This window comes from Drosophila tropicalis, unplaced genomic scaffold, assembly GCF_018151085.1.
Source record: "Drosophila tropicalis isolate 14030-0801.00 unplaced genomic scaffold, ASM1815108v1 contig_867, whole genome shotgun sequence".
NCBI lineage: Eukaryota > Metazoa > Arthropoda > Insecta > Diptera > Drosophilidae > Drosophila > Drosophila tropicalis.
The window spans coordinates 746,094-770,908 of NW_027173362.1; the positions used below are offsets into that span (position 1 = coordinate 746,094).

General features: G+C 35.7%; 1 protein-coding gene across 1 annotated transcript in view; it reads left to right on the forward strand.

Annotated features, from left to right (window-relative positions):
* Positions 1-4,619: 4,619 nt before the first annotated feature.
* The window catches only part of Sh (Potassium voltage-gated channel protein Shaker), a 150,597-nt gene continuing 130,401 nt past the window's right edge, over positions 4,620-24,815 (forward strand). The window contains 3 exon segments of the mRNA XM_068298341.1: positions 4,620-5,335; positions 7,262-7,598; positions 8,213-8,405. The gene's annotated coding sequence lies outside the window, so the exon portion shown is untranslated.

Consider the following 24,815-nt stretch of genomic DNA (forward strand, 5'->3'; position numbering starts at 1 on the left):
TATATTAAATTAAGAAATGTTTAATTTAAAAGCAATCGCGTTAAAAGTAACGAAGTTATTTACAAAAGTCACTGTTTTCGACCAATCGTTCCTATGGGGCTATATGATATAGTCACCTGATCTTGATCAAATTTGGCATAGTCGCTTATAGGCGTAGTAAACTCTCTAATATTAAGTTTCACGACAATAGCTCATCAAATAACGAAGGTATTGAGAAAGTCACTGTTCGTGACTTGGCCGTTTGTATGGGAGCTATATTATATAGTCACCCGATCTTGATCAAATTTGGCATAGTCGCTTATAGGCGTAGTAAACTCTCTAATATTAAGTTTCACGACAATAGCTCAGAAAATAACGAAGTTATTGGAAAGTCACTGTTCGTGACTTGGCCGTTTGTATGGGAGCTATATTATATAGTCACCCGATCTTGATCAAATTTGGCATAGTCGCTTATAGGCGTAGTAAACTCTCTAATATTAAGTTTCACGACAATAGCTCAGAAAATAACGAAGTTATTGGAAAGTCACTGTTCGTGACTTTGGGGTTTGTATGGGAGCTATATGATATAGTGGTCCAATCCGGCTGAATCCGAGATATACAACGCCTGCAGTATATACAAGCCTACGTGCAAAATTTCAGCTCTGTAGCTCTTACGGTCTAGGAGGAGTTTGCGTTGATCCAGACGGGACGGACGGACGGACGGACGGACGGACGGACGGACGGACGGACGGCGGACATGGCTAGTTGAACTCGTCTCGTCGTGCTGATCAAGAATATATATACTTTGTATGGTCGGAGATGCTTCGTTCTATGCGTTGCACACTTCTGACCAAAATTAATATACCCTTTTTGCAAGGGTATAAAAACGAAATCACAAAAATATAAGTACAAAAAACATTAAACGATTTAAAGCAGTGCATTTGTCAGGACTTCCTTGAAAAAAAATATATACAAATACGAAAGAGAGAAAACAAAACACCCCAAAACCTTTTCCCATTCCCTTTTAATAGATATATATATATATATACATATATACACAATCAACCACATCATGTTCAATAAGCAAGTTGAAATATATATACTCTTAAATAATAAACAATTTATTACATGTTGTTTATAATTTTTATTCTATTTGTGTGAAGACATTTGTTGTAAGTATAAAATTAAAAGTCGGATTTGAAATAATAATATTTGAGACATTTGGATCTTAGCATATTACTGGGTTCTTGTTGTTTATTGAGGGGCTCCGCAGTTCCAGGGCGCGGCTGGATTACTGTTTAAAACTGTAAAAGCTTTCATTCGGAAAACTCTTGAAAATTTTTTAAAACTCGCAACTCTACGAATCTGGAACTTTGTAAGATGTTATATATCAAGCACGGATGGTTTTGGGAAAGGTCCGATCGAATAATCGAGATTTTCGGCTCATTGACTTCAGGATGAATGCATTTTGAGCATTATGATTTAGCGAATTTATCGAATGGAAGTATGCAGAGCTGAAATAGTGAAAGACTATTCGAAATACTGAATATCCTTTTGTTAAATATCCTTGTCATGAATTTTAAAAATCTAATGAAAGCTTGTGTGGAATACCTTTTTACTTTTAATTCTGATTGTATTCGATTTGAAAACTTTTGATATGTTAATTTACAGCGTTGAATTGGTTATCCTATTAAAATGATAAATTGTGTGGGCGGATCTTAAACAGCATTTGTTTTTTAATCATTTTTGATAAAAAGCCCCAAAATTTGGAACCAGCAAAAATAAGACACATTTTGAAATTGTTTGGAAATTTTGGCCATAAGAAAATATTTTATGTATAGTAAAACTAGAATCCAATTTGGAGCCACTGCATTTCTTTGATCTCTCTCTGCTTGGCCTTACGACATTAATTTATTTTAAAGTAATACTACACTAGGTGGTGTGTATTTGGTGAAAGATGGTGAATTAGATTTCTCGTCGAATGAGATATTGTTCACTAAAATCGGATAAAAAATAGATGGACTTCGTTGCCCTGGAAAAACTAGATATATTTTAGGTTGAAAGGGACGAACAAGTATAAGAACCTTTTAGCCATTAGTAAAACCTAACTTAGCGAGTCAAAAGTGACAACTGATTTTAATGCCCTATTTATCAATCTTAATTTCATGAAACTATAATGTCTTTATTTTCAGTTAGGATGGTTTAATTTTCACATTGGAAAGTGGTCTTTAAATTTGCAGTATGTTCACGAAAACTTATATCTTAAGATTGCTAGGTCGGACCCGCCATGATCCAGTCCGGCACTGCTTGAATATACTGTGATAGTCAAAAAAAGACATGGCAAAACTCGATGGTTACATCCTATTTCGGGTCCTGCGAAGCGAACTGCATCATTAGTTGTTTAAGTTGTGACGATGGATTCATAAAAAATGTTGCCCTTTTTCAAAAATCGTTTTTTTTTTTTCATTTGCTTCCAACTTCCAAAATATTCATTTTTATTTAAAATTTTCTTCGACAAAGTTTCTTAAATTAAACGGGCTACAAATGCTACAAAGACATCTAGCCAACATATCTCTCCATTCTGGAGCTTTGCGCCAAAATGTCAAGGAAATCGAATCTTGACCGAAAAGATTGATCAAACAAAACGCAAAAATGAATTAAAAAATAAAATGCCTTCAATCATTCGGGTCTAAATTAATATTTAGAACTCTTCGGCATTGTGACGCTCTTTAAATTCATAATTTCTTTATGTCTCATTTGAAGTTTAGAGAATATTCTCTCAAGTCCTTAGCTTTAGTGTTCTAGTGTCCAACCGCTGAGAAAGCAGTTCAATTTAAACTTGGGAAAAAAGGGCCTTAAATAATACTGATAAACCTTTGGATTTTGTAGCTTTGTAACTTTCTAAATTGATATTGACATAATTTTTGTCGATTTTAAATATCCAGGTAAGCAAATTCATATATAGGGGTATGATTCCATCGCAAACTGCATTTCTTTCCTCTTGATGACCTTGAAGTTTCGTTTTCTGATGTGCGACTAAATTCATTATTCATTAAAAAAAACCCCGGGGGAAATTGTGAACTGCTTGAGATTAAAAAACCACAGTAAAGTAATCTCTCACCAGAGGGTGAAATGGTATATTAAAGTCGCCAAAATGTATGTAACAGGAAGAAGGAAGCTTTTCCGACCCCCTAAAGTATATATATAATTTTGATCAGGATCAACCGCCAAGTCGATCTAGCCATGTCCGCCTGTCCGTCTGTATGAACACGCAGATCTCGGAGAATGTAAGAGCTAGAGCCACAAAATTTGTTCGTGTATTATGTAAATGTACAGAGTTAAATGAAGTTTTTGCCACTCCCCCTTCCGCCTCCATAATTTAGAAAAAAACCGATTGCCTTCCGCAATCTTTTGACTAACGAAATTCGGCACACTATTTAGTCTTATTCATTTCTACCGATCTACCAAATTTCATATAAATCGGACTATACAAGTGTTATCCTAGGCGGTCCAGAAGGCCGGAGTTGGCCGTACTCCAGTGGCGGCGCTATGATGAGACATGTAAAGCAATTTAACAAACATTAATTTCGTCTTCGAAATGTGAAATATTTGTTTCACCTGATGCATGGTATAGCAAAGTCGGCGAAACGACTTACATATGTATGTAGTTCATTTTTGTTATTTTTAAACAAATTACAATTTTTTAAACTCAAAATATTTCTTGGTGTTAAAATATGTATGTATATAACCACCGCAGTATGTCTATCTCTTTCTTATTATTCTCGAAAGATCCGATCTGTGAATTGTAACGGACATTCTTTCATTTCTGTTTTACGTTCTTTTTTCTCGTTTTCTGCGCTGCAGCGAATATTCTTATGCTTAAGTTTAGTCTCTAATAAACCTCTACTCGAATACTTGGAGTATTCCAAAGAGTGACGTTTTTTTGGGTGCCGCGAACTTTAAAATATTAAACGCGCTTTTTTCAAACTGGCGGATACAAGGATATATCTCGTACTTCTAAACCGATTTTAATAAATCAAACGGCAATTGACTCAGAATGGCCTCAATTCTCATCCCTATTTCTGATTTAGATTTTCCTGCATCCTAAAAATGCCTCGTTACCGAGCGGGTAAAAGTGGAGGGAAGATAATTCATATTGAGGAAGTTGAAGTGGCCTATTGCCAATTAACTTTTGGGCTTATTTTCGAATTGCTATGCGTCGACTTGGCCGCACCATAGAATACAAAGGTGTTTGGATTCTGAGATAAACCCTGGTTGCATACGTTAAATTTGCCTTAAATTAGGACAACTAAGACGGGACACGAACCACTAGAACAATCTGCACACACCAATTTCGATATCGAAACGGAAAGCTCAAGGTAAAAGCGACCACAGATTTGAGCAGCAGCAAAAACGCTGCCGACTGCATTCGAGAACTGCGTTAGCGTCAGCGTCGACGTCGCGTCGTCGCTTACAATTCGGCTACGCTCTCGTAGCTGCTTCTGTTGGACGTACATTGGGTTGTTGTTGTTTTTTGTGTTCATTGCTTTTTTGGCCTTCGTGTCGCGGTTTGTCTCTGCATCGTCTGGGGGTCTCCAGCGTAAAAGCTGCGTCAGTGGCCAAATAGTCGTTGGGTATACGGCGCGATGTACAGAGCCGCGAGGAACGCGAACGCAAGCATCAGCAGCAGCAGCAGCACAAACAGCAGCAGCAGTAGTAGTAGCAGCCGCAGCAGCAGCAGCACCAACATTAAGCCGTAGCCCCCGTCGTTGTCCCTCTATTAAAACAAAAAAAAAAAAGAAGAAAATTCAAAAAAAGGAATAAATTTTAAATTAATAAAAAGAAAATTTTCAACAAAAATTTGTATATTTTGAAAAAAAATTTCCAAAAATTTAGAAACTCAGCCTAGATAAATAAAAAAAAAACCCGTCGCAGGTTTAATCCTTGGTTCCCTCTTCTCCGTCGTCGCTGCCGTTGTCGTTGTCGTCGTCGTTATTGTCGTTGTCTTCGTCGTCGCGTTAAGCCGCAACGCCTATGGCCAGGAAGAAAGCTCAAGCCTAACGGTTAATATAAAGCCAACGAAAAAAAGAATAAAGAAAAAAGAAAAGAGAAAATATATATTAACTTTCAATTCAAAAAGCAAATATCGAAAAATATCTAAAGTAATTTTTTTAAAGTGCAACAAATTCTGTTTCTCGTTATGAGTCCTTAACAAAAAAGAAAAGGAAGAGAGAGAAAAAAAAAAACTAAGCATAGAAATATATGCCAATTTTTGGTTTTCAATTTTTTTTTTTTTTTTTTTTTGGTTAATGGATGCTGTTATTAGGCTATTAGGCTGTTGAATTGAATCTTTGAGGTAGGTGCTGGCTTTTGTTTAATTTTTCATTTTTGTTGGTGTTTTTTTCGGGTTTTTTTTGTTGTTTTAATATTTAAAAACACATAAAACTCTGGTGACGTAAATACTGAAAATCCGAAAACAGTTTGTTTTCACATAGACATAGATACACAAATATAACCATAATTTGCTCGATGTATGTGTGTATATGTATGCATGCATGTATGTGTGTGTCTATATAAATGTGTATATATGGAATCTAGGTGTATATTTTTCAGTCGACGCATCGCATTATTAAATTAATTTAATCATATTTATAACAGTCTCGACTAGACTATATGGGATCCGTGTGGGAAATCCAGCGTATCAGTGTTTCTCTACATATGTAGTTCCCCTCCCCCCTCTTTGCATATTTTCTTTTATTAATGGTAGTTTTTTCTCCTTTTCTAGTTTTAGTTTCTTTTTTTTTCGAAATTTTTAATGGTTTTCACATGCAAAATATAATGTGGAAGAAGGAATGGGATTTTCGTTTATGCTGGGTGGGTGAGGGGGAAGGGAAGGAAATAAAAATATATTCACATTGGAAATGTCCTTGAAACGAGATGGTGATGAATGTTGTGTGCCTTGGCTTCTTCCTACATTTTAAATGGCGAAATGGAAGAAATACTCAACTCAACTCAACACAGCAAAGAAACAATTTCAATTTCGGGCTTAAATTGTTTAAAGTACAATAAAGGTTAGAGGCAAGGGTTGACAAGAGTGGTGGTCGGGGTTGGGGTTGGGGTTGGGGGAGTAAGGACTGGATCTTTCTACCTAAAGATGCTGACAGCATCTTGGAGCCCCCAAGGGAATAAAACGAATTCTTTAGTACAAAATGAAAGGAGAATGATACGATGGCATGAGATGCTAAAATGTTTGACGGATACATTCGTCTGATTGGGGGCCAAGTGAGGCATTTAACATTTAAGGGGTAAATAAATTCTCAACATTTTGAAAAATTCAAAAAAAACTCTTAGCAACTTGTAGGTTTCTCGTATTAGTCGAGCAATTCTCAAGGTAGTCTAGTTGAAATATTAAATTATCGCATCATTTAGTGATTTATGCTTAATTCTAGTTTTTCCAAGTGGGCGTCAAAGGATTTCTTCGAGGCACTGACTTGGTCATGCAAGGTTTGAGAGGATTGAGAACGGAATCGACGAGTCCTTTTATTAATTGGGAGTCAATCGAATGGGAATATCTTGAGTGCGTGGCGATTCGTTGAACTCATTTGATTAGTTCTTTCTATTATATTTTCTGATTCACATCTTCGCCTACAATTGGTACAATTCTTACCATCCTCATACAGTCCGACGTTGAGTATATTTATGTGGGATATTAGGACCTATTTTGGATTGTTGTGTAGGGATAATGCATAGCAGGGGTAAAGCATGGGACCATGTGCTAGATCTGATAACTGATTTTAGATATGTTGCGGTTCTAGGGCTATGAAATTAACAAAAAGGCGTCCCCTAAAGTATGCAAACCTTTTTTAAACCCATTGCTTTTTATTAAAAATTTTAAATTAGAAATCCATTACCCAACAGTTAAACAAATTTCAAAGAAGTTGGAAAACAATTTGTCGAACTATAAAGTAGAATTGTCTTTTAGGTTAGAACTTGCCGACAGGTGCGCTAGTGTGCGAGTTAACAAGCGTGTCTTTGATGTGTTTTTTGTGTTTTATCAAACATTCAGTTAAAAGATTTTACATTACTTTCTTCTTTTTAAAATTCAATTAAATGTTAATAATATTCACAGTTGATGAGGGGGAAAAAATGAGACTGAAAACCATTTACAAGACTCAACCAACCAGAGAGCAAAAACCACTTTGGACACATAATTTGTTGCAAATTTATTGAAAAACCATAAAAAAATATCCGTTTCCTTTTCGATTTCCGTTGTTTCTTGCAGCCAAAACAAAGTGAAAGGCAAAGAAGTGGTGTAGCAGAAGGCGGAGAAAGGAGAAAGAAAAGAAGGCCGAACAGGAGCAAGTTGTGTTCATAATATTGAGAAGGGACAAAGAGCGAAACTTCCCACTTTCCACTTCCCACATCCCACTCACTTACTCATTCAGTCACCGTGGCGCAGTGCATTAAATGAGCTGGAAATGTCCAAGTGGCCGCAATGAAACAATTGGATGATGACGATGATGGTGCCAGCCACCATGGGAACAGAGCCAGCACCAGCAGCAGCAGAAGCAGAAACATCATCAACAGCAGCAGCAGCAGCCGCAGTAGACAAGCAAAAAGTAATAGCCCCCATCCTAGAATCGATCCCCTCCCTCAGCCGTGTTAGATTCGAAAACGAATGGTCGTTAATTATCAATAAATGAAATAAGAAATATATAAATGTATATAGAAATCGCGAGTGTCAGTGTCAAAAGTGCCAAGTGTATACATATGTATGTGTGTTTGCCTGTTTAAGTGCGTGTGTGCGAGTGTGTGTTAGCCAAAGTGGGCGTGTCCTTTTGCTTGTAAAGTGAAATTCAATTTGTTTTTTTCATTTCTTCCATTTTTTTGGCTGTTTTTTCGGTTTTTTTTTAAATGCATTTTTTGTGCTCAAGATAATATTAAAAATAATAATGTTAATGGATATGATATAATGATCAAAGCAAAGTGAAAACTAACTAACTAAAATAACATTAAACTTATTAATTAAACAAAATTACCTAAAATAATATATGAAAATTGAAATTCAGCAACGATACTACAAAATCATGTTCTATCTGTCTCTTTCTCTTACTCTCCATCTCTCTTTCTCTATCTATCTCTCACTGTCTCTCTCTCTCTCTCTCTCTTTCTCTTTTTTTCTCTGTCTCGCATGACCGGGTCTCGTCTGTCGTCATATATACATAAAATAAAGTAAATACTATAAAATATTTCAAGAAATATTATCAATGAAAAACTTATCAAATTGATGTTCATACACTATAAAAATCAAATGTATACATACACCTCTAGCTACATATATACATACATGCATATGTTTATGTAGAGAAACATCTGAATATTTCAAATCCTACGGACTTAACTTAAGCTACGGAAACCGCAATAAGGTAAGTGCAAATCATTCTGAAAAAACACTTTTTAAAACAAGTTTACTGAGATGATTCACAAATACACTCCCGGGCATAAGAATAGCTCAGCCTATTAGAGAGTTAGACACATAAATAGATAGTTGGAGTGACTTTGATTATTGTATAGCTATTTCAAGAACTATCAAGTTCTATTATCAGCAGACTTTGCCAAAGACTTCCAGAATTGCAATGGGCATATGATAAAAGTAGTTGGGAATTCTAACTACCGTTAAGTAAGTCCATATACTTGGCATTAGCAATTAGTGGGTGTAATTTGTTATGCTTTCTATAGTCTATATCCTAAGGATCTTAGGGTCTAATAGATATGATTTGGTTTATTCTTTATGGAAACTTTCTCAAATAACCATTTAAATCTCATCACAAAAACAGTTGGAAATTTATGAAATATTTACATAAAATATTTCATTCGGTTGGTAATTAACAATACTTTCTTATGTGGTAAAAATAAGAATAAAACGTAAGATAGAACTTTTAGTTCTCAATATATGTCTGTCTGATGGAAATTTGTTGAAAAATGTTTTCTAAACTTTAGTTTCTCAAGCATATTTCAATCAGGTTTTGTCAAATTCTTTAATTTTGCAGTGACTTATATGAAATATTTCTCAACTGTTTAACGTTTCGAAAGTTTTCTCAAATAAAATTGCAATTAGTTTTAAAGACAATTGTCAATTTTTTGACTTCTTAATGAAAAGTTGAAAACGTTTTAAGTTTTTAAATGGGTTTCAAACTGAATTCAATCTCCGAAGAAAGAAAAGTTTCTAAAGCGAAATCCCAAAACGGTTTCGGGTTTTATGGAAAGTAGAGAAAGTTGAGGTCAAATGGTTTCTGATTCCTTAATGGCAAGTGATTGCAAATTTTTGAAATGAGAAAAGTTTTGCTGAAAAGTGAATTTTTATGAGAAATATATATATATGTATTTATATATATTGTATTGTAGATAATGCTACAAATTGTTTTCTCACCACCACGCCCTCCTCCGCCCATCATAGATTTAATTGCATAAAATAATTCAATTTGCTTGCATTTTATGAGCACCAAAAAGCAAATCATTGACAATAATCAAAAAGATATAGAGACAAAGAAACAGACAGAAGGGGACAGTAAAGGGCTTAGGACAAAAGAACAGGGTTATTGGGTGGTGCGGGCGAGGGGGACATTGAAAGGAGGGTGACAGAAGCGCAACAGCCTCCACCACATTGCCTCGTAAATGTGAATGATGTTGATGATGGCCATCCAGGGACCTGACCTTACAACGGGGCGTAGTCAACAACTCCTCTCCAAAGGGGGGTCGATGACAATGATGGCATTAAAGAGGTTTTTGAAAAAAAAAAAAACAAGTCAGCGATATTTACAATCAATGGCAAATGTTTCCCTTGTCTTTATCATCTATATCTTAGGTAGTATCCGGATAAGAAATGTCCATGTCCGATAGACCACATTGTTTAGAGCGTAGAACTGAATTTTGGATACTTAATGACTCAATAAGGTCATTGAGGTTTCCATTCAAGCGCTAATTAAGATGAAAAGCAAAGTTCTTTTATCACATTTTTCTATACTTCGACGAGACATTATTTTGGTTTTGTTTTTAATGGTGACAATCATTGCTCTGGTTTTTTTTTTTTTGCAACCCAATGAAAAGTGTCATCAAATATGGAATAGTTGTTCAACGAAGACATAGAGAGAAAATTTAATTTTTAGTGGCCATCGTATTTTATTTATTTGATCTTTAGCGAATCTATTTCAGCAGATGTGCTCGAAAATTGTAATTATAGAATAGTTTAATGATGGAATATTGAAAATATGCCAACAATTAACCTACACCGTCACAACAGCTCTTTGCTCCCCCCCCCACCACCACTCCCTACCCCTTTCATCGACGCCTTTGCTGGGGACCTGTTTACTGCAGGCATGGTTAGAGAGACCCATGGTCGAGGCAAAAGTGCCCATAAACATTTTGTATCCAGTTCTTCTCATCTCTCTGTCTCTCTCTCTGTGTGTGTGTGTGTGTGCAAATTTGTGAAAAGGTTCTGGAGGTCGGTATTTGGGAACGGGTGGCAAAGTGAGTAGTAGGGTCCTCTTTTTTGGGAAAAAGGAACTGCAGCAGATTTTGCCCAAAAATTTGCCAAGGCTGTGTCTTAACCATTTCAGCATTCCTTTAACCACCCACCAACACACACACACACACACACACACACACACACACACACACACACACACACACACACACACACACACACACACACACAGACAAACATACATATTATTTTTATGCGTTTGTTTGCTTTTTGCGAAAAAAATAAACGAAGAAAATTTTGCTGTGTTTAATTTGCTCAGCTGCCCGGCCCCAGACCCAGACCTGTCCCCGGATCCATCCCCGGACCCATCCCTGTTCTATGCTGTTGTTGTTGCTGCTCCAATAAACAAACAAAAACAAAAAAGAGTCCCGCTTCGCACAATTTTACGACTCACTAGAGGCGTACACCACGCCGCTCCAACTCCGGCTCCGGCCTCGCCGCTTCAGCAGCAGAAGGAGCAAACCCAACCCATAGCCCTCCACCCAACCCATCGATGTCCATGTCTTGTTGTTACTCTAACTTGCTTATTGTGTGTATGTGCTTTGAATTTTGTGTGTTTTTTGTTTCGGTTGTTTTGCGGATGGAAGCCTGCCGACGAAACCACCAGCCACCATCACATCACCAATCTTCACACACACACACTCAGTGGGGTACCTTCTCCACTCAACCAGTCGTGCCCCCATCCCCCATAGCCCGACCATCCATTCCATCAACATATTTAAGCTGCCGCAGAGACAAGTGCCGAAATCCGTCCGAACTGACTGTTCCTTTTCCTTTATTTTTTTTTTTATATTATTTATTTTATTTCATTTTCTTTTTTATACACTTGCAAAAAAACAAAAAAAACAACAACAACACGGGGTATATATGGTCAGATGGAAATATGTATATTCCCAGCCAATATATATTTTGTTAGAATTTTATATATATATCGTCCTCTATCCAATCCAAAGATTATTAACTTATAGCTAAATAAAGCTTTCTCTCTCTTTCTCTATCTCTCTCTGTCTCTGTTTCTCATTTAAACATTGTTTAGAATGAAGGATAAAAAGTGTAAACAGAAAGGGTGTAGAGAGTTCGTCATGACTGATATTGCTATCATTTTTTGTCCTTATTATCATTTTTGGTGCTTTTTGGCGCGTGCCAGTGCTTATAGATAAAATATATATACTAAATTATGTAAACATGTATAAGCAAGTCGCTTGTATGAGGTCAGTTTTTTTCAGTTTTCTTATTGTGTCCTAAAGTCCTAATGATGGGTTAGACTAAAAATAATATAAGTATATCCATATATATTGTAGGCAATACTAAGTCCAAGCATTTCGCAAATGCACAGCAAAAAGAATAGAACCAAAGTGTTCTCAATATTTGTTGAAAATTTCATGGCTGTCAGTCAATAACAATTAAATTCGATTTCACTTTTATGTTCAGAATTGCGTTAATATTCATATGCATGAAAAGAAACTTTTATGTTGTAGACACTTGAAAGGACTACACAAGAATTGATTCACTGTTTATTTTGAATGTGAGTCCATCATTCGATTCGGTGGCGACTTCCAAAAAAAACAGTAAATACTCAGAGTACTCAAATCCATGCATGGATCTAGAATCTGAATAATATTTTCGAAGGGGAGTCTAATTGAAAAATGGAGATTCTTAAAGATTTATTGAAACTGTTCAACCACTTTAAAGGTTCATTAACGTGAGCACCAGACCGTTCTTCCCTTCAAGCAGTCAATGATTCATTCTATCTGTTCTGTTTAAAGTTTCTATAAATTTATTGAAATAATACTGAAATTTCTATAGTTTCATCAGAGATAATGGATTGTGGATTAACGAATGATCTTTCATTGGAATTTGAGTACTCAAACGGAAGAGAGCTTTGTACAATATTTCTGTGGAATGATTTGAGTGATCTTGGTCTCAGAAAATCATCTGGACTGAGATCTTTCGATAGGAGAGTGTCTATTTTAAGTAATTTTTGTGGTAGTCTTATTTTAACTGCTGCCAGATGTGAGTTTTAAGGATGTTATATTGTAGGTAATGAAAGTACCTGAAGAAATGATAACATAGATTGATTAAGTTTGCCATTATTTGGTGTCCTGCGATCAATTTTACTCTGAGTTGGTTTCTCCTGTCCACAAATCTTGTTTGTGAATTTTATGTAGAAATCCCATCGATCGGCCAAGTTCCATGATGTTCCTTCTGGATTTCATCGGCAGGCGCAAGGACTCTGCGGACTCAAGGGCCCATATAGGAGAATACCTTTGTGATGATTGACCAGCTTTATAATGTGTAGGCAACCCATTAAGATATCGGCTTACGATTGGTCTTTATGATTCGGCTCTGCCTCTTGAGTTGGGCATGTTGCAGAGATCGTTAGGTTAAGGGATTGGTGTATAGAAGATTCTAGCACCAACTTGTTGCCATGGAATGCCGCTACCGCGGTTGATGGTTTTAACTGTGTCTGTGTGTGTGTATGTGTGTCACCTTTTTGGTTAGTTTGAATTGGGTTGGCTTACTTCGGAGTCCTTTAACTTTGTTGATTAACCGCTTGTGCAATATTTTTATTCCATTTGCTCATGTGTTTTAATTTGATTCAACCTCCACAGTTGCTCCATTTCGGCACTCCTCCCCCCCCCCTGACGTTCATCCGTCTTGTCCCCTGTCTGTCTGGCAGTTTATTTTTTTTTTTTGGGGCACTCTGTGGTCGGGCATTTTATTCATATGCACACAAACAACAACACAACGCGACAGAAACACAACGACAGCAATTTGCCACCGCAAACTGGGGGTATGTTAAATATGCAACGTGGCCACAGTTTTCAGAAAGCCACAAAATAAATTGACCAATCTGGTGTACATTATTCTATTTTGCATGCTCCTCCTTCAAATGTACTCCGTCCACCCGTCCCACCCCCACATGCCGGCACACCGCCTACCATACAACCCCCTCAACCACCCTAGCATGGGCTCTCTTCTCTGGTCCCTCGATGAAGTCGTGTGCGCGACAAATATACAAAAAATTTTAATGAAGCAATATCCTGTTGTTGTTCCCATACTAAATGCAACAACAACAACAACACACAGAGTGGCAGAAACAAAAGGACACAGAGATTTTCATCTACAAAATGTTTGGGATGTGGAAATGCTCTAGGGAAATTCTAAATTGAAAATTTTGTTTGGATTTCAAACTGCTTTTGATTAGAAACAATTGCCATAGCTCTAGCTCTCATTCTCTCTCTCTCTCTCTCTCTATCTCTGTATATTAAAGTCTTATTTTTATGTTCATATTATTTAAACATATTTTTTTCGATCTTTTTGAAAATCAGTTAATATAAAATTTACTAAGATTTAAACTATTTTTTGGTTAATGCTTTTTATATTTTGAAAGTCCTAATTCCATTCTACATTATTATCATTATCCACATGATTATCCAGAATATTGGTAGTATAGCCGGCATATGCTGCGTATACGTTATTTTTATTGCTGGCTAACGAGCCGTTTGCCGTTTGTTTGAAGAGTGAGTTCAAAATCTATGTTTTATCTGCATATAAAAGGCATTTACATTCAGTTTAGTTGCACAATGCTAAACGAAGAGTCAGTTACTTAGTTACTTAATAATTATTTCATTCTTAAAAACAATTCTTGCGCTTTCAGAGTGCTTTCTGGATTGAAAATAAACATTTCATTAGTCATTCATTTACCCAAATGTACAGTCTAAACAGGTTAATTAAAACTTGATAAATTTAAACCGATTTTATATAAGATATTCGATATCTGAGTGCTTAAAATGCTTTATAATTGCAATGTTAGTCACACTTATCATCAAGTTATCTGTACAAAAAACAGCAAAGTATTCCAATTTATAAAGCTCCAATGAATTAAATCCTTGGAGTATTGAAATTGGTCAGAAAGTTGTCAAAATACAGTTAAAGCCTTTATCTTTACAAATCCGCTTGACCAGATCTTTCAAAGGCCCGTAAACTTATATTTTACACTTATTGATAGAGTATAGCCTATTAATATTTGTATAAAAAGGAAAAGCATGTGACAATTTTTACGATCCATTATATAGTTATGTGGGAAATGTAGAAGAACAAAAAATCTCAAGAAATTCTTAGAAATTTATCCTTTTTTCAGCTATTTACTTTATTAACCTAATTGTGTATAATATTCTTTAGAAATCCTCAGGGTACTTGTATTTGAATCATTCATAAAAGTGTCCTTAGGGATAAATAAAATTTCTTTGGGACTTCTTTGATAAGTTTCGCACTAAATTCTCCTTGGATAATTGAAAGCACTTTTAACTTGCTTAATGCAATTCGTTTCCTGAGGGATGCAGTGCCATTGTTTTCTTTTGCTTTTTTATTTCTTTCGTTTTAAAGGACATAAGTACATTACAAACAAATAGTTTCGTTAGTTAAAAAAAAAAACTCAAAATCGAATATAAAGGAAAGAAAGAGTGTTATAGAAAAATGTGTTTTGTGTTTCTTTAAATCTATATAAAACAAAAATAAACCAGAGGGGCGACCGTGCCGAAGTTTGTATACCCTTGCAAGTTACTCTTCCCTTACCTATAGCCGTCACAAGAGCCACTGTTTCGCTTGGGAGCTATAATTAATATAGTAGTCCGATCCGGCTGAACCTGATTATATAAAACATGTGCAGTATACAAAACTTCAGCTCCGTAGTTCTTACCAGCTAGCAGGAGTTTGAGTTAACCAATAGACAGGGCTATATGAATTCGTCTAATCAAGAATATATATGATTTATAATATACTCTTTCTGCAACATGTAAGCACTTTGCACTTGGTAGAATAGAAACCTTTAACAGTTTTGTTTTCAACATAATGAAATGAAGATGTTGAAAGTTCGGGAAGAGGATACCTACCATTGATATTTCATTGGGACTCTCTTTGTGCCAGCACCGGATTTCGATTAGGGATAGACACCCTTATCTCTTTTGAAAGCATGAGAACTGAACTAACCTTTCACTGTTAAATAATTATTTTCATCTCATTGTCTCTTAACTTAAGTCCTATAAAATACTGTATCTGTCATGTCTTTCATGTCTCTTTTACTTGAACAAAAGTATATACTTTGTCGGTAGTGAATTGTAGAGTGCTTGAGCCTTGCATCAGATACGTACTTCTCAGATACATGTTAAAGTTGGCCAATCTTAGGTGGTTTAAGACGTTAAAGTCTATCCCAAAAACCCATTGATCAAGAGTTTATCGACGAAATATATTATAGATTATATATTAGACAGTTTCTGCCTTGTTTCTGAATGTCTTTCAGTGGGGACTTTTCTTAAATTGGTTTTGCACCTGTTCAGTTTTTTAAATGAAGTGTGTTAGTGCCGTAACTAATGTAGAAATTTAATGTGTTTAGAAGGTTATTTTTATTATTAAGATTTCTAGATAAGGTTTATATTCGTATCAAAGAATTTTTGTGTTTTGTTTTCATTGACTATATTGAGAAGCGCTCTTAATATTGGTCAAGTGCTTGTCTCATTATACAAGTGTCGTTTTGTTTTGGTTATTTGTTTTTGGGTGTGCTTCTATATATTCTATATCGTTTCGGTTTTGTCCAAAAATAAAGTGCGTTTTTGGGAGCGACAGCAGCCGCGACAAATGACATCGCCTTTGCTCAGTCTCTGTGTCCGTTTGCGTCTCCGTCTTCGTAGCTCCGTTTGGCGTTTCCTTCGTCTCGGTTTTTGTAGGCTTTTTTTTTTTTTTTTTTTCTAAATTTATGTAAGTTTTATTTATAATTTTGTTTGGCCGTATTTTGTTGTTTCTGTTGTTGCATTTCGCATGTGTCGCTTGGTTGCATTTTGCGTTTTGTCTATTTATAAGCATCATGCTCATACCACACACGTGTTGTTGTTGTTGTTCTTTTTTTTTTTTTTTTTCTCGTGTGTGTGTGTTTTTTTTTCTTCTTTTCCATACCCTTGCAAAAAGGGTATATGGATTTTTCCTTTAAATGTTTCACTTGACCGTTTAAAGAACTAAAAATTCAAGTTGAATTACAAAAGAAAGACAAGTATTTGATATCAAACTGAGTTAGTCCTCATTACTTATGGAGGTCATAAGGGGGAAGAGTATTTAAATGTCGTTGGGACTAGAGTTAATCAGCACCTTGTTTTCTTTTTGCATTAGCTGCACCTTTTTCAACGAATTTCGAAAAAATGCAACGCAAATCTAATTGATCTACCCAACAAAGCCATGAACAATAGTAGTGACTCGATGCTAAGGATTGTATTAGCTAGCAGGATACTATCTTGTAGTTTTATCCTTAATTAGGTGCAGCAATGATCTTCGTTCCTTCAAGACGAATATGGGAATCGGATATGGAAGGGGAAAGTTCCCTATTATTATTTTAGTTTTCCGAGTAAGCTAGATTTTATAGTACAATCGATTTTCCCATCGTACATCCAATTTTATCCAATTTTAGTTTAATCAGAAGCGTACCAATCACGAGATATCAGCCTTAATCGATCACCTTGCCTTAGTCCGCTCTGATAGAACAGAAGTCCTATCTTAGTCCGCTCGGAAGCAATCCTTTTCAGATTTCATAAGATGATTTTCAAAAGCGTGGTAAAAACTGGCATAAAAAGCAGTCCTTGGTAGCTGAGTTGTCTAAATAGCTCAGTCATAAAGACATCCAGAAGAAGTAGGATCCTGGTTCGAAGCCGTAGTCTATGGAAGTAGTTATTGTCTGATCTAATAGTGGCCAGTGTTTGGAAAAGATAATTAGGTTGAATATAACTATTTATACCCTATACTAAATGCAAATTAATAATAATATAATGTAGTTTATACCTTATAGTTTAGTATGCAAAAGACAAATCAAAAATTAAACCACTTCAAAATCTTAAATAAGAAATCGTCTACCCTGCGACAGTATAGACAGCTCCTTTTGAATGTTGAATTGGTTTGAAATCGCTTTGAATAAACTCAAAACACAAATCAAATTTAAGATTGAAAGTGTTTCACTTTGTCTTGAACATGTTAAGGACATTAATCTAGAAAAATCTGTTTTCCATTGAACTTTAAGGCTAGACGCTAAGCAATAAACCATATGAGAATATTCTTAGATACTTTTATGACTATAAAACTTTCGATTTGTCCATTGGCAACCTTCGAATTCAAATTAAGATCTCAATTTTGGATACATAGTCCGATGACCTCTAAAAATTGTTCAAGGCAAAAATATTAAATGTTGTGCGATCAAATTGATCGACTCTATGGAAATGTAGTACCTAGGTCAACAGATCAGTTGGCCAAGTTTGCAATTGCAAATTATTGTCTTGCCGCTCTCCACTTGAATTGATGGCGGCGATATAATCAAAGTTTTTTCTTTAGTTTTTTATCTACCAATTATATGTATGTGTAGGTGTCTAAGAGAATCACATGAAAATTGGCAAACGAAATCAATTCGAAAACAAATTGAAAATGGGCCAACCCAAAATCTGAGGAAAAAAAAAAACGAAACGATCAAATGGCAGACGTTTTATGTTCTTCTTGTGGTTGTTATTCCTCTTGTTGTTGCTCTTGTTAATTTTCTTAGATACATGTGTATAGGTATGTGTCTGTATTTATATATGAACATACACATATATGTACATACATATTATATGTAGGCAGTTTTATAGGCTCACGCACAAAAAGACATGGGGAGTGCGGAGTGTAGGCGGGTAGACAAACAGTTGGACAGAGGTGCAATAAATTTGTCGCCGATATTTATAGAGGAGTTTAGACGCACCCAAAAGAAAACTAAATAAATAAAAGAATCGAAGGACACACAATGTGCTTTTTGGGGCCCATCATCATCATCATCATCATCATCGTCGTCGTCATCGACATCATCATTCACATCGCCCAAGATATTTTATAGTACGCGCGTGTCTTTTGATAAGCAGCTAAAAATTAGCAGCACCTTCCGCCTTCCCTTCCCCTTGCCCATCCATCTACCATCTTCTACCACCATCTATTCACTAAGCATTGAAAATGTCGTAAAACTCAAGAGCCAATAAACAAAGTTCACATTGACATTGTAAACTGTTAACAAATTGAAAACAAAAATAATTATTGCAATGTAATTGACCAAGCCATGGAATATTTCTATACAATCAAAATCAAAACTAATCAAATATATCTATATATTTTGATAAAAAAGTTCTCTGACTAACTTTTTACAGGTTCATTTACTCAGTCACTCAGTTCGGTTGGCTCATTCACTCACTCACTTGTTTAACTGGATCGCTACTTGTTCAGTTGCCTAACTGATTCATTTGTTCAGTTCCTAATCGTTCATTTTGATTTAATAATAAAATTGGTTCATGAACTTATATACTTAAATTGATGTTGTTGTAAAACTGGACTAGTAAGTCAAGGTCCAAGTCAGTGAGTTACTAAGTGAGGATGGGAAGTGAGTGAAAATGTTCACTAACTCACTGAAGAGAGTCGTTCAATTTACTTCACTCACCCACAACCGATCCAACACTAATCCTTAAATAGGTTTGCCAAACTTTTATCTAAAACTAATATGTCTTTAGAATTAACTTTTTTACTACCAATGGATTCAGAAATACCAAACAATCTGATGTCATTTATATGGATTTCTGCATTTTGTTTCATCCTTTCTTGGGAGTTGTGAGTATCCAACAAATAGATTACAGAATGTACTTTTGCTTCTAATTCCTTCTAATCCTTATTCAAATTCTATTCTTGTGTTCTAGATTTCGATTTCGAGTAAATCTGTAGGAATTAGAATTGTTATCTTTTGTTTCTTGTATTTTTATACCCTTGCAGAGGGTATTATAAAATTGGTCAGATGTTTGTAACGCACAGAAGGAGACGTTTCCGACCCCATAAAGTATATATATTCTTGATCAGCATGAGAAGCTAAGTCGATATAGCCATGTCCGTCTGTCCGTCTGTCCGTCTGTCCGTCGGTGCGTACGCGTTTTACTCAGCCATCTTAAGAGCTATCGGGATGAAATTTTTTTGGGAGCTTTTTTTTACCCGGGTGAGATAAAGTATGAAAATCTTTGGGATCGGACTACTATATCATATAGCTCTGGAACAAAAATTTTTGCAAAAATTGGAGTATCCCCATGAAATTTACCAATATAATAGAATTTGATATAAAATCTCAGATCCCAAAATTTGACCCTGATCGGATAAATAGAACACAAGTTACAGTCTATATAAATCGGTTCAATCGCTGCCGGCAGCTCTGCTTGCTGCCTACTACGTCACCATCTGTTAACAGAGCACATGCATACACACACAGACGCAACGCTACATAAACTGTATGTGTATGCGTGCGTTGCTTTGCTTAGGGAATGAGGGAAGAAGAAGAACAAATTGTACATAGTATGAAGAGTAAAATTGTTTTGTTTGTATATTAATGAATTGAGTTGCAGAAAAGAAATTTTGAACATGTGAAATTATTATTGTCAAGGACTGCAAGGGTATATAAACTTCGGCATAGCCGAATTTAACTTCTTTGATATTTTTTGAATAAATTTTAAATCGTTTGTCATAATCGTCTATCAAGGGGAACTTCAGGTATCACCGATTTGGATGAACAGTTTGAAAACGACAAAGAAACAATGTCAATTTTTCCAATAAGATGGATTCATCTAGTCAGCTACAAGCTGATCATTAAAATGGTCACCAATTTCCTTAACGTTTCCTTAACGATTTGGGTGTACTTCTGTACTCACTAGAAAACAACCTGTTTCCATACCTTATTGATAAAAGAAGTTGAAATGTATCTTATAATTGATGCTAAATCAATGTTAATTAGGTTAGTTAGTGCACATGTAGTTATATTTTTTAGATCAGATTGTCTGACTAGCCATCTTCAATTAGACTTGGTACTGTACAGCTTTCTTTTAGCATATGTATGTAGGCCAAGTTGATGGGTTTTTAAATTACTATTAGATTAGCTGCCTTAGAGACGAAAAAGCATTTTCTCTTTGAGGTTGTTGGATCGCAACCCGCGGAAATTGTTATGTTTTTCACCCCTTTGTACCCATCGAATTACAATATCATAAGGCTCGGATTAGAATAACTGGTTTTTGCCATAAAAACATCATTTCGTATTGCCAAAGTTAATGTTAATATGAGGGGACAATCAATTATTGCTGAGTCGCAGAAGTAATAAGTTTCTTTGAAACGAAATGTTTGTAAATGTTTTCAAATTCGATTGAAATGGAATAAATTCAAATTTATCTTATGTGTTTTTCTTGGTAGATAATTTACTTTATATATAAATTTTCAAATGGATGTATTACATACATATGTACTTATACATATGTACGTACGTATAAACAAAATAAATCCAAATATTTTTCATCAAAAATTTTGTGTTTGCTATATATTTGTTTCTTTGAATTTTCCATTTTTATTTATTATTTTGAAATCCAAAAATGAAAAAAAAAGAGATTGATGTTTATTTATAGAGCCTCGCACATAATGTGTGGGCGTTGTTGGCCGCCTCCGGCGACATCAGAGTGACAAATGGGAGAACAAAAAATAATTAAGCTTAACTATCATTTAATATAATTGTTCAATTGAAATCGTAATCGATAAATCAATTTGCAATTGAAATGAAATAAAAATCGATTATTAAACAAGCCACAGGTGTCTCTGAATCCCATTTGAGGCAGCCAGAAGGAGCCAGACCTGGGGCAGGACACAGCCAGGCAAGGTGAAGACAGAGAACTAATAATGCATTTAAAGGGGCGAAACTACAAAAATGGCCACTAATCAAAAACTGCCACGAATACTGTTAAATGAAACATAGCAAACATTGGACATTGGACCTTAAAATACCCTTGAGTAAATAAAAGGATCATTTATCTTTATACATAGTTAGTAGTAGTAACTAGTAGATTTCATTTTATATAATCCTAAATTGTTTCTCGTTGATGCTGTTTCTAAAAGAGTTGAAAAATATACTTCTACAGGGTATATGAAAACAATCAAGAGTTAGACCAATAACTAATCAAAACGGAGAGCAGAGTAAAGTGAAGCAGTTGAAGAAACAAAGGTGTAGAAAAAAGGAGAGAGAAATAGAGGGAGAAACTACATGGATTCAAAAGTTACTTCCAACACACACACACACCACACCCACACACACACACAAACATATAGCCCAAAGCCGGCAACAGCTGTAGACTCATTCAGCAATTTGTCCCTTCTTTGTTGTTGTTCTTGCTGCCAGAATTCATTTTAAATTGAGAAAAATCGCAGCTACTGGCACGAAATCACGAAAAAGTTTTAATTATTTTCTAACAGGCAAACACACATGTACCTATGTATGTGTGTGTGCACGTATGTATGCTAAACAACGTGGGAGACAGAAAGAGAAAGTCAGAACAATCGAGGAGTGGTAAGAACAAAAGATATAGCATATTTATATGTATGTATTTGCCATTCAGTGATTCGCCAAGTTTCATTTTCCATTGTGCCTAAACACGCCAAAATTGCGTATCCGTTCTTAGCACATGATTCCAATTGATTAAATTAGCTTTTGAGTTTTCAAAATTTTGTTCTGTTCCAACTCATATCACTTTCAACTCCTCTCTGAGGTTTAAAGTTACGTGGATAAGGCGAACTGTTTTGTACTTAAATGTAAACTTCTGCCCTTAAGTTGATCCAGATTTGTCCTATATCATATAAGGTTTCGTTTCTTTTTAGAAGATTCGATTCCATATTCTTTGAATTTTCGGAGACAAATTCCATTATTCATCTTGAAGCTTATTGAAATATTGAAACTAATCGAAAAAATTAATGGTCCCCCCTTTTTGTAAGGAAAATGCCACACAAAATACCGAAATGCCTATGGCCTGCACATACATACATATGCTTTCGCGTGTGTGTGTTATAGAGTATAAAACTTTTCCGTAAATGGGAAAATGAAGGAAAGAGTGCGGAGTGCGCCTTTTGAGTGGCTATAAAGAAAAAAACGAGAAGAAAAATAAGAATGAGAAGGAGTGCGGGAGCATTGTTGTTCCTGTTCTTGTTCCTGAGTTCTTTAGGCACGCCATGGCATGGCATGATGTGGCATGTGATGCAGTGGGCAAGGGGCAAGGAGCAGGGGGCTGATCAGGTGGAGTGAATTTTAATGCAGGTTTCTGCTATCTGTGGGTGAGTTTTGGCAGCAAAATTAAATACGTTAAATAATCCATATATGTACATATGTATGTATGTATGTTAAGGTACCGGGACACACACACACATACACTCACATACACACACAGTCACACACATTTTCAAAGTCCCATGGCAATTTGCGGTCATTTGCTTTTCATCAGCTTGGGAATTTTCTTTCTTCTCAATTGTTCTTTTTTTTTCTTCCTTTAACTCTCATCTCGTTTTCTTCGTTTCGTGTTGAGACTCCTGTGTGTGTGTGTGTGTCTTTCTGTGTGTACGTGAAGATGCTCAAATTATTTATCTATTTGGTCCATGGCCTCCATACCATCTCATCTAAAGCTTCTTCTTTTCTTTGCTTCACCAGCAAAGAGTCTTTTGATTACAACAGGACACAGACACACACATACACACGAGGGATACAACTCAGCCAAGCACAAATACATATTTTTTAGCTCGCTTTTGGGATTATCTCCCATATACCCTATAAAACACGGGTATATTGGAGTCGAAGTTAAGTTAAGGGGGTCTCAAAGAAGCTGTCTTCGGCTATGCCGAAGACTATATACCCTTCCAGTCCTTGGCCGCAATATTACACATACAGTTTATGTAGGGTTGCGATTGTAAGTGTGTGTGTTCTCTGCTGATTTCAAGTATTGACGTAGCCGGCAGCATTTGAGCAGAACCGATTTATATTGACCGTAACTTGTGTTCTATTTATCCGATTTCATTGAAATTTTGGGATATAATGTTTTATATTAATGGAAAATTAATCGGGAAATCCCAACTTCTCTTCGTATATCACTCATTGATAAAGTGTTCCGCTCAGCTCAGCTTCTCATGCTGATCAAGAAGAATATGCACTTTATGGGGTCGAAAATTTTCCCTAATAACCCCCGAGAGTAAATTTATCATTTGAAGTCAGAAACAGTTTTTAGAACTAAACAAGTGTTTCAGTGCTGTTTCTAAAGTTATCGACATCGATGCAGAATCGACTGAGATGAATATTCAAGCCAGCTTTTGATTCAGTGTTGATGTAATATTCTCTCTGACCGATTCAAAATTTTTGATTTTTCGGTTGTTTCTTTTTTGTAGTTAAAGATCACAAAAAATTTGGAAGCGAAATCTTGGTTGCATCAAGTTACGAGTTACGTGTGCCTCACATGACGAAAAAAGTGCCTCAAAAACAAAACGTCATGTCTCCTAAAGGATTTTAGCCCTTTGGGTTGATATTCCTAATACTCCAAAACCAAATTATAGCTAAAAATGAAGCAAGTAAGTCGACTCGTCGACTTGGGTATACCATACACCAGGCGAAACAAATATTTCAAATTTCGAAAACCAAATGTATGTCTATTAAATTGTTTTTACATGTTTCATAGTATGTGCTATCTCGCTCACTCTACGAACATACGAGCACTCTAGCGCCGCCACTAGCCAACGGCCAATTCTGGCCTTGTGGACTGCTTTGTAAAATACGTTCATACGCATATTTTGCATGTTTCTAGTCCGATTTCAATAAAATTCGGTAGTTTTGTAGAAATAGATAAGAATAATTAGTCTGCCGAATTTGAATGCGATAGTCAAAAATCTACAGGAGAAAATCGGTTTTTTCTTAAATATGGAGGCGGAAGTGGGCGTGGCAAAATATGAAAATAGATGTACCCTGCGCGCATACTAAGCCAGTGTACATACTAAATTTGGTGACTTTAGCTTTGTTAGTTTTTGAGAAAATCAGTTTTGTTTAATTTGCGGGGGCGGAAGTGGGCGTGGCAAAATTTTTAAATAGCCAATATCTGCGCGTCTATCAAGCTAATCTGCATACCAAATTTGATGTCTCTAGCTGTTATACTTTTTAAGAAAAACAGTTTTATGTGATTCCTGGGGGCGTAAGGGGGCGTGGCAAAAAGTTTGAACAATCAGTTTTTGCGCGCTAACTAAACGGGTATACAAAATAAATTTGATGTCTCTAGCTGTTATACTTTTTAAGAAAAATAGTTTTATGTGATTCCTGGGGGCGTAAGGGGGCGTGGCCGAAATTCCAATTAACTCTGTACGCGTGCATAATACACGAGTATACATACCAAATTTGGTGGCTCTAGCTCTTATAGTCTCCGAGATC